This window comes from Liolophura sinensis, chromosome 4 (genome assembly GCF_032854445.1).
Source record: "Liolophura sinensis isolate JHLJ2023 chromosome 4, CUHK_Ljap_v2, whole genome shotgun sequence".
In the NCBI taxonomy this organism is placed as follows: Eukaryota; Metazoa; Mollusca; class Polyplacophora; order Chitonida; family Chitonidae; genus Liolophura; species Liolophura sinensis.
In genome coordinates this window covers 17,640,841-17,653,170 of record NC_088298.1, presented here as the reverse complement: position 1 = coordinate 17,653,170, position 12,330 = coordinate 17,640,841, and the positions used below count along the sequence as shown (strand labels likewise).

The following is a 12,330-nucleotide window of genomic DNA, read 5'->3' as shown; positions in this document are numbered from 1 at the left end:
TGTTTTCTAGTACCTTCTCATGTATCCTTACAAAATCATTACCACAAGTTTGGACCAAAATATAACGAAACAGACCTAGATCATACCTGTCACATGTTCTCACCTGGCCGGTCTATGAAGAATCCTGAACTGACTTCACTTTGATGACAACGAGGATAATATATGACTCTTCCCCACTATTTGTGAAGTCCCATCATGTAAGTCATAAGACTTACTGTCTACATCCATGTGGGCAACACCATGTCTGGGTGGATCTCCCAGATATATAAGCCTTGGTCAACAGAAGCTAGCCTGTCTCCAATGTGGCTGTTTATCTATGTTTGATGTATGATATATACACCAACATTCATATGCCATATGATGGTTCACCTCAGGCTTTACTAAGACTTCTACCCCCCACCCTCCTGATTATCCACTCCTGCCCTCAAATCTGTCAACCAGCTCCAGTAGGCTGGACATTCCACATGTGGTGGTTTGGGCTGAACCTATCCACAATCTCTGACCATTATGCACCCCTAATGGAGGCCCCATGGACTCTGCCATGTAAACAAACGGAGCGGTCTACATGGATCAACAGGTGAAGAATAAGCTAACCTATGCCAGATGTAATCTGGGAGAGTCTCCACACAAAATACATACAGGATTAAGGGTTCTATATTTGTACACTAGAGATGATGGGGTAGGGGAGAGGTGGAAGGGGCATCTGAGCTGTGGGGAACTGTTTAAATTGAAAACATATTTGTTATAATGTCAATATGAAAATGTCAATAGTATATCTGACAGTTACATATAGCGTTGATTCATTCTTTATGATTTCTGCAGAAACACATGCAAGGCACACTGAAGACCTGCAACTGCAGGACTCAAGTCAGAATGGAGCAAAATAATGTGAAGCATTAATAATGTTATTATATAACTGAAAATAATCTGAAAAGTTGTGGAAGTTTCAGATATTAATGACTTCACGAGTTCTGCAATTCATACGTATACAGCTTTATGCAAATAGGGTTTATTGGGATGGAGCAAATTAATTGGAAGCGCTGTCACTCCTTTTGTACACATATGACAGACAACAATTTTATTTTTTTTTAAGATGAAAAATTTCATTTATGATTTTATTTTTTTTTTAAAGTTCTGCAAATAAATGTAATTAAAAAGCCGCACCCATTCATACATAACTGCAAAATAATTAATGAAGAAACACAGAAATATGAATCCAGACTGCTACTCTCAGATGTAGGGCAATAAACGACGATAGAAACAAAATTGGTTAAAAGTGTAAGAGAAGTCCACAAAGAGACATCAACTGTGTAAATAATGGGAGCCTGATGGTTTTACAAAGAGCGTAGATGTTTGTTCATGTGCTCTGAACAGACGAACACTGCGTCTTCTATCGTAGCTCTTTTGTATTGGAGGGGAGAACAATGGGTCTTCAGTTAGATCTCCAGTCACGTACAAAAATGGCTGCCATTGTGCTGGTTGAGACAATGACCTTTAAGAGGAAAAAAAACCCCTTAAACCCACCTAATATACTAGTACAGATAGATTCACAAACAAGCTTGCATCAACTATATTCTTGTCCATATAATATACAAAAAAAAACTCCTTGACACAAAATTTACGTGTTCTGCATAGGTAAATCCCTACACTACATAAAGGTGCAAACCGAAGACAGGAAGTTTCGTCTGAATGAAGTCAGCCACAGATTTTATTCCCGAGTTACTCTCATGGTGAAATCAATTTACTCACACAATTTCAATTTGTTCTGCTATGACCTGCATTTGAGCACATGTACACTACAGTATATATATACACATGCACATACATTTTCATGAAAATGTTAAAGAGAACAGAGCCTGGCCATATGTGGGAAGGCCAGCCAGCAACATGCGGATGGTCATGGGTTTCCCATGGGTCTCCCACCGTTGTATAAGTGAAATATTTTTGAGTACAGCGTAAAACACCAATCAAATAAAATAAATAAATAAATAAAGAGAACAGAGAACATTTCAACATTTTTTTTTTCAGACAGCACTACTGGCCATCATACATGTATACTAGCAACTACTTACCAGATCCAATGTCATCAAGATGCATAGAAATCAAAATCCAAACTTCTGGAGGCCAGTTTGTCTATGGTCATCTAAGCAGACCACTGCAGTTATGCGGACAATGAAAATGTACGTCTTGAATGTGTGTGTGTGTTTGCATAAAGCCTAGGCCAAAATCATAGTCAGGATATGTGTACAGGCTAACCTTATTGTTGACACTAGTGAGCCTCTCAGGAGCATGGCTACCCACATTGTTGTTGTCCTATTGTATTGGTAAACAGACCCTGACTGTGAGGGGTGACTTGACATCCATCCAGATCGGAATCAATGGAATATTCAACACGAGGGCTTCTGCTACATATATATCCTTCCAGATTTACAGGCCTGTATAATTTAACCTTGCAGGATCTGAACTCCTGTACAACAAGGTTATAAGCCATGTAATATTAAGGCAATAATCAAGTTTCCAGGAATTACACACTTTCCAGAATTAAGGCCCGAATTTGTATTTTGATAACTGTGTGTAGTGTTCACAATTGTTTGCACAACTGTAACTTAAACACACAAAAGTATGTTTGACGGGTAAGCTAAGTCTCACAGTAACCCAAAGGTCAAACAATCACAAACCTATGACATCAGTGAAAACACAATCACTAAACAAATATATACTGGCTTAAAACTAAACTAAGACAGAAAAGTATAATCCAGATGATCACATTACAACCATAATCAGATGATAAAACACGGACAGGAATTAAATCAAACGACTAAAAAATATTGACTAAAAGATAAATAATTTTGTCAAGTAATAATGGCTAAAGACTTGCACATAACATCACGCAGTAATGGGTGCGAGGCCACTTTTTCAGGCAGATTTTTATGTTTGCCCTCAAAACTCTGCATAAATAAGTGAATGACAAGAGGCAAATAAAAATCAAAAGCTGAAAACTGGGCAGACGCATATAACTGCCCCTTATAAATTCTTTTACAGGCAAAATTTATTTGTTCAGTTTCAACAAAAATGGGTAAAAAAAGCAATATTCTCCATTAGTTATTAGTTAGTCATATACAATGTCCCGTGCGCTGTTTGGAAAATTTTAAGCAAAATTTTTCTGGTATTCCGGCAGTAGTGTCAGTCGGTCTCATGGATTTATTATTATTTATTTGATAGGTGTTTTACACCATATTCAAGAATATCTCTCTTTATAACATTACGGTGCTTTCATATGGAAGGAGAAATGTGGAAAGTACTTGGAGTTGTATACCACAAACCTTTGGCAAGTAATTAACAAACTTGCCCACATTTGACTAAAGATTTTTACCTGCCGAATGAATCCAATATGCCCAAATGGTTGATGACATGTGATCACAATCAACTTCACTTGTGAAAACACCTTAAAACAGTGTTGTGGATCACTTTATATATATATATATATATATATTGCCAACTATAATTTCTCGATTTTTCTAGCTACTATGATTTTGACTCTTTGGTGTGGCACGTTCGTTCATTTATTAGTCATAACCTTCCAAAAATAGCCTGAGACACATTGCATGCCATCAAATTCCCATTGTCCACATCCAGTCCATTCAGCTGATGTCAGAGCGGCCATCAGGTTAGAGACCTTACCTATAGTTAACATATACAACACAGTTAGAATTTCACTAACATTAACTCACTTAATATTGCCTATAGCTTGCATACCTAATGGCAACTAATATCTCTGTACCATCAAAACAACTTTCTTCTTGCTGAATTCATTCGGACAATTATATGTTTGAGCTATTTTGAGTTCTAAGCATACTGAATATGATTATCTACAATGTCAATAACCCTTGTCAATCAGGCACACCTGTATACAGTAGTGTGCAAATGTACCAAATCACAGGCAAGCCGGAGAATGTCACCTTTGTACGTGTTGTCCAGCTAAAGGCCATTAAAAACAGGTACCAGGCTCTTTGGCTATCATTAAAATCAGCCATTATTCTTCCACAATGGCTAGTTTCTCTATGGGCTGATCTGTCAAGAGTTAGCTCCTACATTTATATCAGTCAAGCACATGTACTGTGAACTGCTTGTTCTGGTGATGGTCTTGGGATTTGCCCCCGGGGTTCCGACCAGTTTCCTTCAACCACAATTCTGGTCGAAATCAAAAAATATCCCAACACCAATCAAATAAATAAATAAATAAAAACAATTTTAGGAGAAATAACTGTACTTGAGGACACAGTTTGTTTAAACAAAATGATCAAAAATACATCTAAAAACAGATACATGTACATTCCAATTATTCTGGACCTTTTAACATTACCAGTACATCATACAGCAGACCAATGAGAGACTCGAGGACGAAAGACACAGATGGTCCAAATGACAGTTCAACACAACGCTTTCCTTTGTGAAAAGTACAGCGCATGTGTATGTCATATAGGTTTGATCAGCACACATACACCACTAACTGTGACGTAATAAAGGAAAGAACAAGTGAGTTCACAGCTTTGAACCATCTTGATACCGGCGAGAGGGAGATTTCAAGTTCCTGTTATCTCCAGCCAGGATATGGTTTCCAGTATTGCTGATGTGGCATATTTAAGCCATTATAAAGCACTGATTCAAGCTGTATCCTAATGCAAGACAGTATGACCTGGCTATACCTACAGCTGCCATTAAATTTTAAGATCTCTTATTTTATTACACCAAATTCTAAAAAAGAATTCCACAGAAAACATACAAAAGTGTTTTTTTTTTTCTGTCACGACGTCTCAATGCCTGTTTCACAGCCAGTCTTTCTCTTGAGCTTGGCGGGTACAATCTTAGCACATTTAATCTATCATAGGGAGCATTATAACATGTGCTGTTTGAAGATTAGCCCATGCATCCACGGCTTTTGTCCGCTGTACGTTTAAAGTTCAAAGGGTGAGAATATCATCTTGAGTTCTAAGAATAATCAAAGAAAATTGTTGCCTCCTACTGCAATGTACCATGTAGATCAATATAAAATTCCAGAAAATGGTTACCAATAAATGGGGTATCAAAGTGATCCACTTTCACAAAATTCCAGAAAACCAATTAGTTGTGCAGATTTTATAAATGATCTCTTTAATTAGAACCATACATGTAAGGCAACATTAATTATCAGGAAACTTACAAAAAAAATGATTTACAAAGTGTTTTAAAAGTTGTTTCACTTTTTCTTATTTTTTCTGTTAATATATATATGTATATATATATATCCATATCCATGTACGCATTTCCACTTATCCAAAGAAGACATCTTAATAGGATTGTAACGTGCTGGAAAGTGATCGATTCTGGCCCAATGCAAGCAATATTTTTTTTGGGAGAAATTGACAAAAGACATTTTTGCCTCATGGTACACTGAACGGTTCAGTTAAATAATTAAAGCAAGGAATTGGAATAAAATAGGCACTGAGCAGGTGAGAACCAGATTTATACAACTGTGGAGATGAGAACCAGAATTATACAACTGTGGAGATGAGAACCAGATTTATACAACTGTGGAGATGAGAACCAGATTTATACAACTGTGGAGACGAGAACCAGATTTATACAACTGTGGAGATGAGAACCAGATTTATACAACTGTGCAGGTGAGAACCAGATTTATACAACTGTGCAGGTGAGAACCGGATTTATACAACTGCAGGTTAGAACCAGATTTATACAGCTGTGCAAATGGGAACCAGATTTAAACACTCAGCTAGAAAAGCTTGGCAAACAAAAGAACAGCATTTTGTAAAAAGATCTTGATTTACAAGTGTACCTGTGACATACGCTAAAGACTGACTGTCTCGGGCTCTTATTAACCACTGATTCCACAGTTCATTGTATTTGTTTATTCATGTATACCCAAACCAAGTTGATATTTATTTATTTATTTATTTGATTCGTGTTTTACGTCGTACTCAATAATATTTCACTTCTGCGATGACGGCCAGCATTATGGTGGGAGGAAATCGGGCAGAGCCCAGGGGAAACCCACAACCATGCCATGCTGGCAGACCCCAAGTTATTGGCTCACATGTTAAGTGTAAACAGAAAGGCGAAGCAGTGTTTAGTAGACGCGGTATGTTAATGCAATCTGATGACCCACCACCGGTCAAATATAAACCTGCTGTTGATAAACAGTTGCTAATTACCCAGTGATGGATTTTATATCTTGATGTGTGCATCATCATCGTTTGCTGATCGCCGATCAAACATTGATGAATTGTTTTTACAGATATAGGGATATTAAAATGAGGTACCAAATTATCAGCAGAATATCAAAGCCAAATTATACTGTAAGAATGTACGAAAGAATACCCTATATAAATCCACATGTCTGGAAGCTAAAAAAGCAAACTGCACATGGTTTCATTTCCTGTCTGCCGCGCTGGGAGTTGGCCTTGCGATTACTTACCAGGAACGTCCTTATTGGTTGACGGCTGGTATATGAATGTCTGTTGCTACCCATAGATTTAATACTTCCAATAATAATTATTATTAATTTAATTGCCTGTGGTGTTTCACTGACATAAAGAATATAATAGTTATTTAAGTAACACAACATAATCTTGTTATGTTTAACAGAGGTGCAAGGAAAGATTTCATGCTGTATACATCATCTTATTTGCAATTTCATATTAGTCAAATTAAGAGTCATGTTCTAGAGCACGGTGTAAAACACCAATCTTATAAATAAAATAAATAAATCAAATTCTCGAAAATATGCATCTAACAAATAAAGAATGTTTACATCAAATTAATCACAAATATGCACCTGTGTTCCAGTGTTGTTACTTTCTGCCTTGAAATGCTCAATTAACAATCAGAAATGGTGAATAAAATGATATCTGAAGGCACGAAAATGTTTACCATACGCACACATATATATATACCTTAATTAATGCATTATCAATTAACGTGTGATATCCCAGCATGTACATGTGGCTTAATTAGCTCGTGAAAGCATGTTCTGAACATGCTTTATTGACCTCTGTGCTTATAGTTATAATTTTGGCATTATTAGTATTAATATAGGCATTATTAATTCATTCAGTAAAAATATGTGTTTATTTAATGTATGCCATTATAAATATACAGGTATATTCATGCATATATTTCTTTCCGCCGGGCTCTGCCTGGTTTCCTCCCACCATAATGCTGGCCGTCGTCGCATAAGTGAAATATTCTTGAGTACGGTGTAGAACACCAATGAAATAAATCAAATAAATAAATGTATATATATTTCTTGTCAAAATGGAGCCAACTACAGTACATGTGCATGCATTTATGCAAGCACGAATATATATGACAAAACCCCGTAGATATAATGCATTAGATTGCTTCACCACAGTTTCAGTACTAGGTTACGAAACTGCAGAGGTGCTATCAATGTTGACGTCTTATTCAAGTGACATTGCTCTTTGAAAGAACAGCCCTAACTGATCCTGACATATTATTTCATTGTCCATGTATACAACTCCAAATTTCTGCAAATAAATTATTCAACCCACAAGTTTTATCTTTCCTTGTTATGTTACGTGCACATTCTAACAGTTTCGTAAAAGCGAAAAGAAAAGAACGTGCTGAGACGTTCTTTTTAAATAATGAAGTTAAATCCACAAAATTTAATCTATACTTTAATATGTATATATCATGTGTTAATTCACATCCATTTTTAAATTTCATCATACTGCCACATATTATGAAATCTTGTTTCAATACCAGTTATCATTTTTTTTAATGCCACATATATGAACACAACTGCCTTTGTAATGCCTTTTCAAACACCACGTGATTTTCAGCCTGAAGCAACTATGACACTGAGTAATGAGTTCATAAAACTGACCTGAACAACTTAAAATGAAGAAGCATTTCAATCCAAGATTCAGAAAAAAATTCACAATTAGTCATTAGCGTTTCTTTCTCATCACAGATATTAATTTCTTACCGGAACACTGGAAGGCCCAAAAATCATGTCAACCCTCCAGCAAAATGTTTTAAAACTGTCTGGCCATGGATGACTGCATGTATTGTTCTTTTCTTGTTTCAAAATGTAATATTTTACGTTTAACTTGAAAGTTTCACCCATTTCAAGCAACTTTCATCATTATAACTAAAAAAAAAAAAAATACAGATGGGTCTTTCACTTAATTAGACAAATTACTTTTTATTTAAAACTATCCTGATTTATTCTCAACTTCTTTAATTGTCTCAATCAATTTTATTCACTTTCACAAGCTGACCTGAGTATTTAATGGTAGCCGAGCCAATAAGTCAACGATGTCTACAAAAGCCTGTCCAAATATATATATATATATATATATATATATATATATATATATACATATATATACATATATATATATATATAGTGAATGAAGAGTAGGCTATAAAGCTACGTCTATACTCTTCAGCTCATTAATAGACAAAAATTTAGAACACGAATACATCATGATCAGTATTGAGATATTTCAGGACAAAGAATTGAATTTTGACTTGCGCTTGATATTTCTTTGAAAACAAAATTCACAAAAAAAAGTCAGCTGTGTTGACAGCAAGTGAATGACTTTATCACAAGAAAAAGTACAGAATTTGAAAATGAAAGAGAAAATCAGTTTCAGAACGTTAAACAACCAAGGTTTTATGCCATTGGGAAAAACAAAACAATTCTTTCATCAGAAAGCTGCAACTTTATAATTTCGTTCAAAACACATGCATTATCTTTGAAATGAGGGCTGTTGATATATGGAGAATTAGAAGCTGTTGAGAGACTTGTAAGCTGACAGGTTTGGGAATCTGATGTCTGTCATATACAATTACCCAGGAACCTCTCACCATCACCCCCCCCCCCCCCCCCGTTAACCTCTACAATAATGCTGACCAACATTGTGCAAGTGAAATACTCTTATGTATGACACTAAATAAATAAATAAATAAATAAATAAATCCTACGTAGCTGTCAGAGTTGAGGACAACTTTATTGCATGCCAGGTGGGTGTGACTCTATCATGAACTTTGCAGCACATGCATGTAGTTCATGTACTATAGGGATACGGCTATCATTGTTAACTGTAACATTGTTGATTGTAAACAAACTCAGGTGTGCATACAATACATAAAAACAATAACAAAAATAAATTCTCTTTGCTTCTGTAGTTTTCACACGTAAGTTCGGAGATACAGATTGTTTTGTTTCAGATTTCATTTTTCGTAAAACCAATCAATATAATTCCCCTGAACGAATTTGCTGAGGTTAAAACCGGTATCCGACCGGTCAGGAGGACAATGTGATGACAGCTTCAAATTTCATGAAGGTCACTGCATCTTCAGATCAACAAAATAACGCTACAGAGATTTCAGAGAAACTCTCCTCCATGGCACAAACAGTTGTTTACGGAACACACAACAACAAACTCTCCCTTGGGATACCCGGGGGTGATTACCTGAGGCAGCTAACGAGAACTCGCTACCCTTGTTAAGTCAGGTATTCCCAAACAATTCTGATGTACATGTGTCTCCCGGGGTTAACCCGAAGATGTGACGGTATGGCCGGAATTTTTCATGTGAATTCGTTTTATTTTTTTTCTGACAGCCTGAATGGAGAGGATACTTTACTTCCTGTTGACAGCTCTGACTATCATCCCGGGCTTCGCACAATCATTAGGGCTATCTGGTTATGGAAATTTGATGCCTGTTACCAGGTCTCCACTACACTTTCATAACCTGTGGTCCTTTATGAATCCCTTAATTAAAGACGTCAAACTCAAGACGGTGTTGTAATTAGGTTAGAAATAGGCTAAATACAAGGATATTTTTTTGGTGCAAGTTTTAAAAATTTCTTAATTTGGGCTAGTTTAAAGATGACTGAATTAAGGAACATACATGCGTTATGAGTATAGAGAGTCTGCCAATGACGCCTTACTACAATTTGATGAAATGCACTGTATAAGCAAATTTAATTGTTTTGTCTGAAGCAAAGTCCTAGAGCTGTTTAAATATTTAAATAGATGACATCCAGTTTTTGAAACAGTGTATGAATTTAACAAATATGGAACCATGTTAGCAACTATCTCCATGCATGTAGTTTAAAAGAAGAATTGCATCCAGTTATGATTCCATAACAGAAAATGAAGAGACCTTAATTGCTAACAGACAAATAGTTAATTGAATTATTTGCTATCAAAATTTACCTAGAAGTCATCCTGTGTCACTTTGACTGCATGTGGTGAACAAAAGAGTGTCAAACCAACATGAGGAAGAGTTGAAATTCCAGAGCTGGCTTGTTGCCATGGAGACCTGACCTTGGTCAGGTTGATTGTGTTGACATTAAACTCTGGCTACAGTGATCACAACAATGTCCAGCCAACTGACCACAAGACAACCTAGAAAACTGACCACATAGACAAACATTCTGAAGATCTCCACAGGTCTAAACAAAAGCTTGGGGTCCCATCAACCAAGATGGTGGAAACAAGATTTGAATACTGGACCAGAAATGTGTGTTGAAAATGCAGACAATTATGGAGGGGCAGGAAAATAACTCTGATGAAAGAGTTAAAACTTGTTTTTTGTCTGCTGGAGCCAAGCAAATCCACTATCGGCTGACACCCCCCCCCCCCACTCCCCAACACACACATCACAAATTCATCATTAATGCACTGATGCAAAATACCAGTACGCATATAAAAGTGACGAAAGAGTACATGGGCGGTTTCAAGACATTTTTAAAACAGGTGTTCATATTGAAGAACACAATAACTTGTTCACTAAAAAGCTGCAAAGCCCTAGTGAATAATGTTCATGTTTTCTTAAATCTTATATAACTCTTATAACATAGTATAAACATATGTATCAGCATAAAAAAATTACCGCATCCAGCTGAGCTGAGTAATACATATAGCATGTACATGTAAAAACAGCTTAATTGGATGATGTCCCATGGGGAGTTGCATACTGTATGTTGTACACATTTTAACTAAAGAAAACCCGATGCAATGTGTAAGAAAACTTAACTGGAAATTTTTCAGTTGACCCTGCACTCACGTTCATTTACATATGTACAAAATGGCAAAGTATATAAATATATAATTTTCAGGGCGATTAGTAAAATACATGAACATGTTCATATACATTAATAGGCACAGGTATAAACCTGTATTTTAACTCAACCTAAGCATGGAGAAACTTAGTGCAGCTAAAAGAGAAACATGATGTCGAGATCAACATTAGATATATTGTATGTAAGATTAGCTGAATGTTAATTAGGTCGATTAAATTAACACAATAAAATTCTTTTTTTTTTAAATTTTTTAAAAATATTTGGAAAGATTTACAAATGTCCAAAAAAAAAAATGTAGTTGAAATATGGCCAAGCATTGCAATGATCAATAAAAAGGAGAAGGAGTTCAAAAAAGTAATTAAGTGTAAGAAAGTAAAACACCTCAGCTTACCTTGTCTAACAGCAAGTTAAACTACACTTTTGACACCCAACAGTGTGAGGGGCTTTTCAGCTCTTTCACTGACACCTTCATGTACATCTATTAAAAGTCTTGCTAATAAAACTAGCCTAGCTTCCTTTCCCTAATACAACCAGAAGAAAACTGACATGGCTCTCAATCAGGTCCTCACTCTGCTGCCTTGTGCAATGTATAACAATGGTCCTCATTCACTGCTGTTTTCACAAACTGGCCTTTAGGCCTTTAACATTCTTGCATGTCACATTCATTGTGAGGTACTTCAACCCAGAGCCTGCCCACTATCACCAGGATTTGCCTATCCACCCTCAAATAAAGCAAACAATAGCTAGCCCTAGGGCTACAGGAGTGGATCCTGGAACCTACCACTACTGTGTGTAGGGAGGGTCACTAACAGGATTCAAACAAGTTAGAAGGGAACGGAAATAAGCTTGCCATCCCTGAAAAAGCCATTTAATTCTAATATCTTTTAGATAAGAATGTAACAATTGGCCTGTTGACAAAAAAGCTTGATTGTGAAACTTGTGGGTTACATGTAAATTGAGGCTTTCGTCAGGTGATTTATGACTGCGGATCTTCAGGGAATTTTCAGCACTTAAATTCCCATTGATTAATTATAGACACAAACATTAATCTCAAAGAGTAGCTTGATGCACAAATAAATGCCTCTTGGAACAGAATGGAAGGATGAAGGCTTTTTACTGTAACAGGCAATTCCAACTGCCCAGGCACCACTCACAGTTGCATATGTCCTACTTTAATAGCCAACAATAACATAAAATAAAAATACATGTAT

The 12,330-nt window shown here is 36.1% G+C and overlaps 1 protein-coding gene across 3 annotated transcripts in view; it reads right to left on the bottom strand.

The window, feature by feature from the left end:
• Positions 1–12,330, bottom strand: part of LOC135464735 (uncharacterized) — a 42,718-nt gene that overhangs the window by 23,165 nt on the left and 7,223 nt on the right. The window contains exon 1 of one of the 3 annotated variants that reach the window (XM_064742258.1): positions 11,511–12,061. The exons of the other annotated variants lie outside the window; for them this stretch is intronic. The gene's annotated coding sequence lies outside the window, so the exon portion shown is untranslated. Of the gene's footprint in view, positions 1–11,510; positions 12,062–12,330 lie in introns of those variants that run through there. 3 annotated transcript variants of the gene reach the window in all.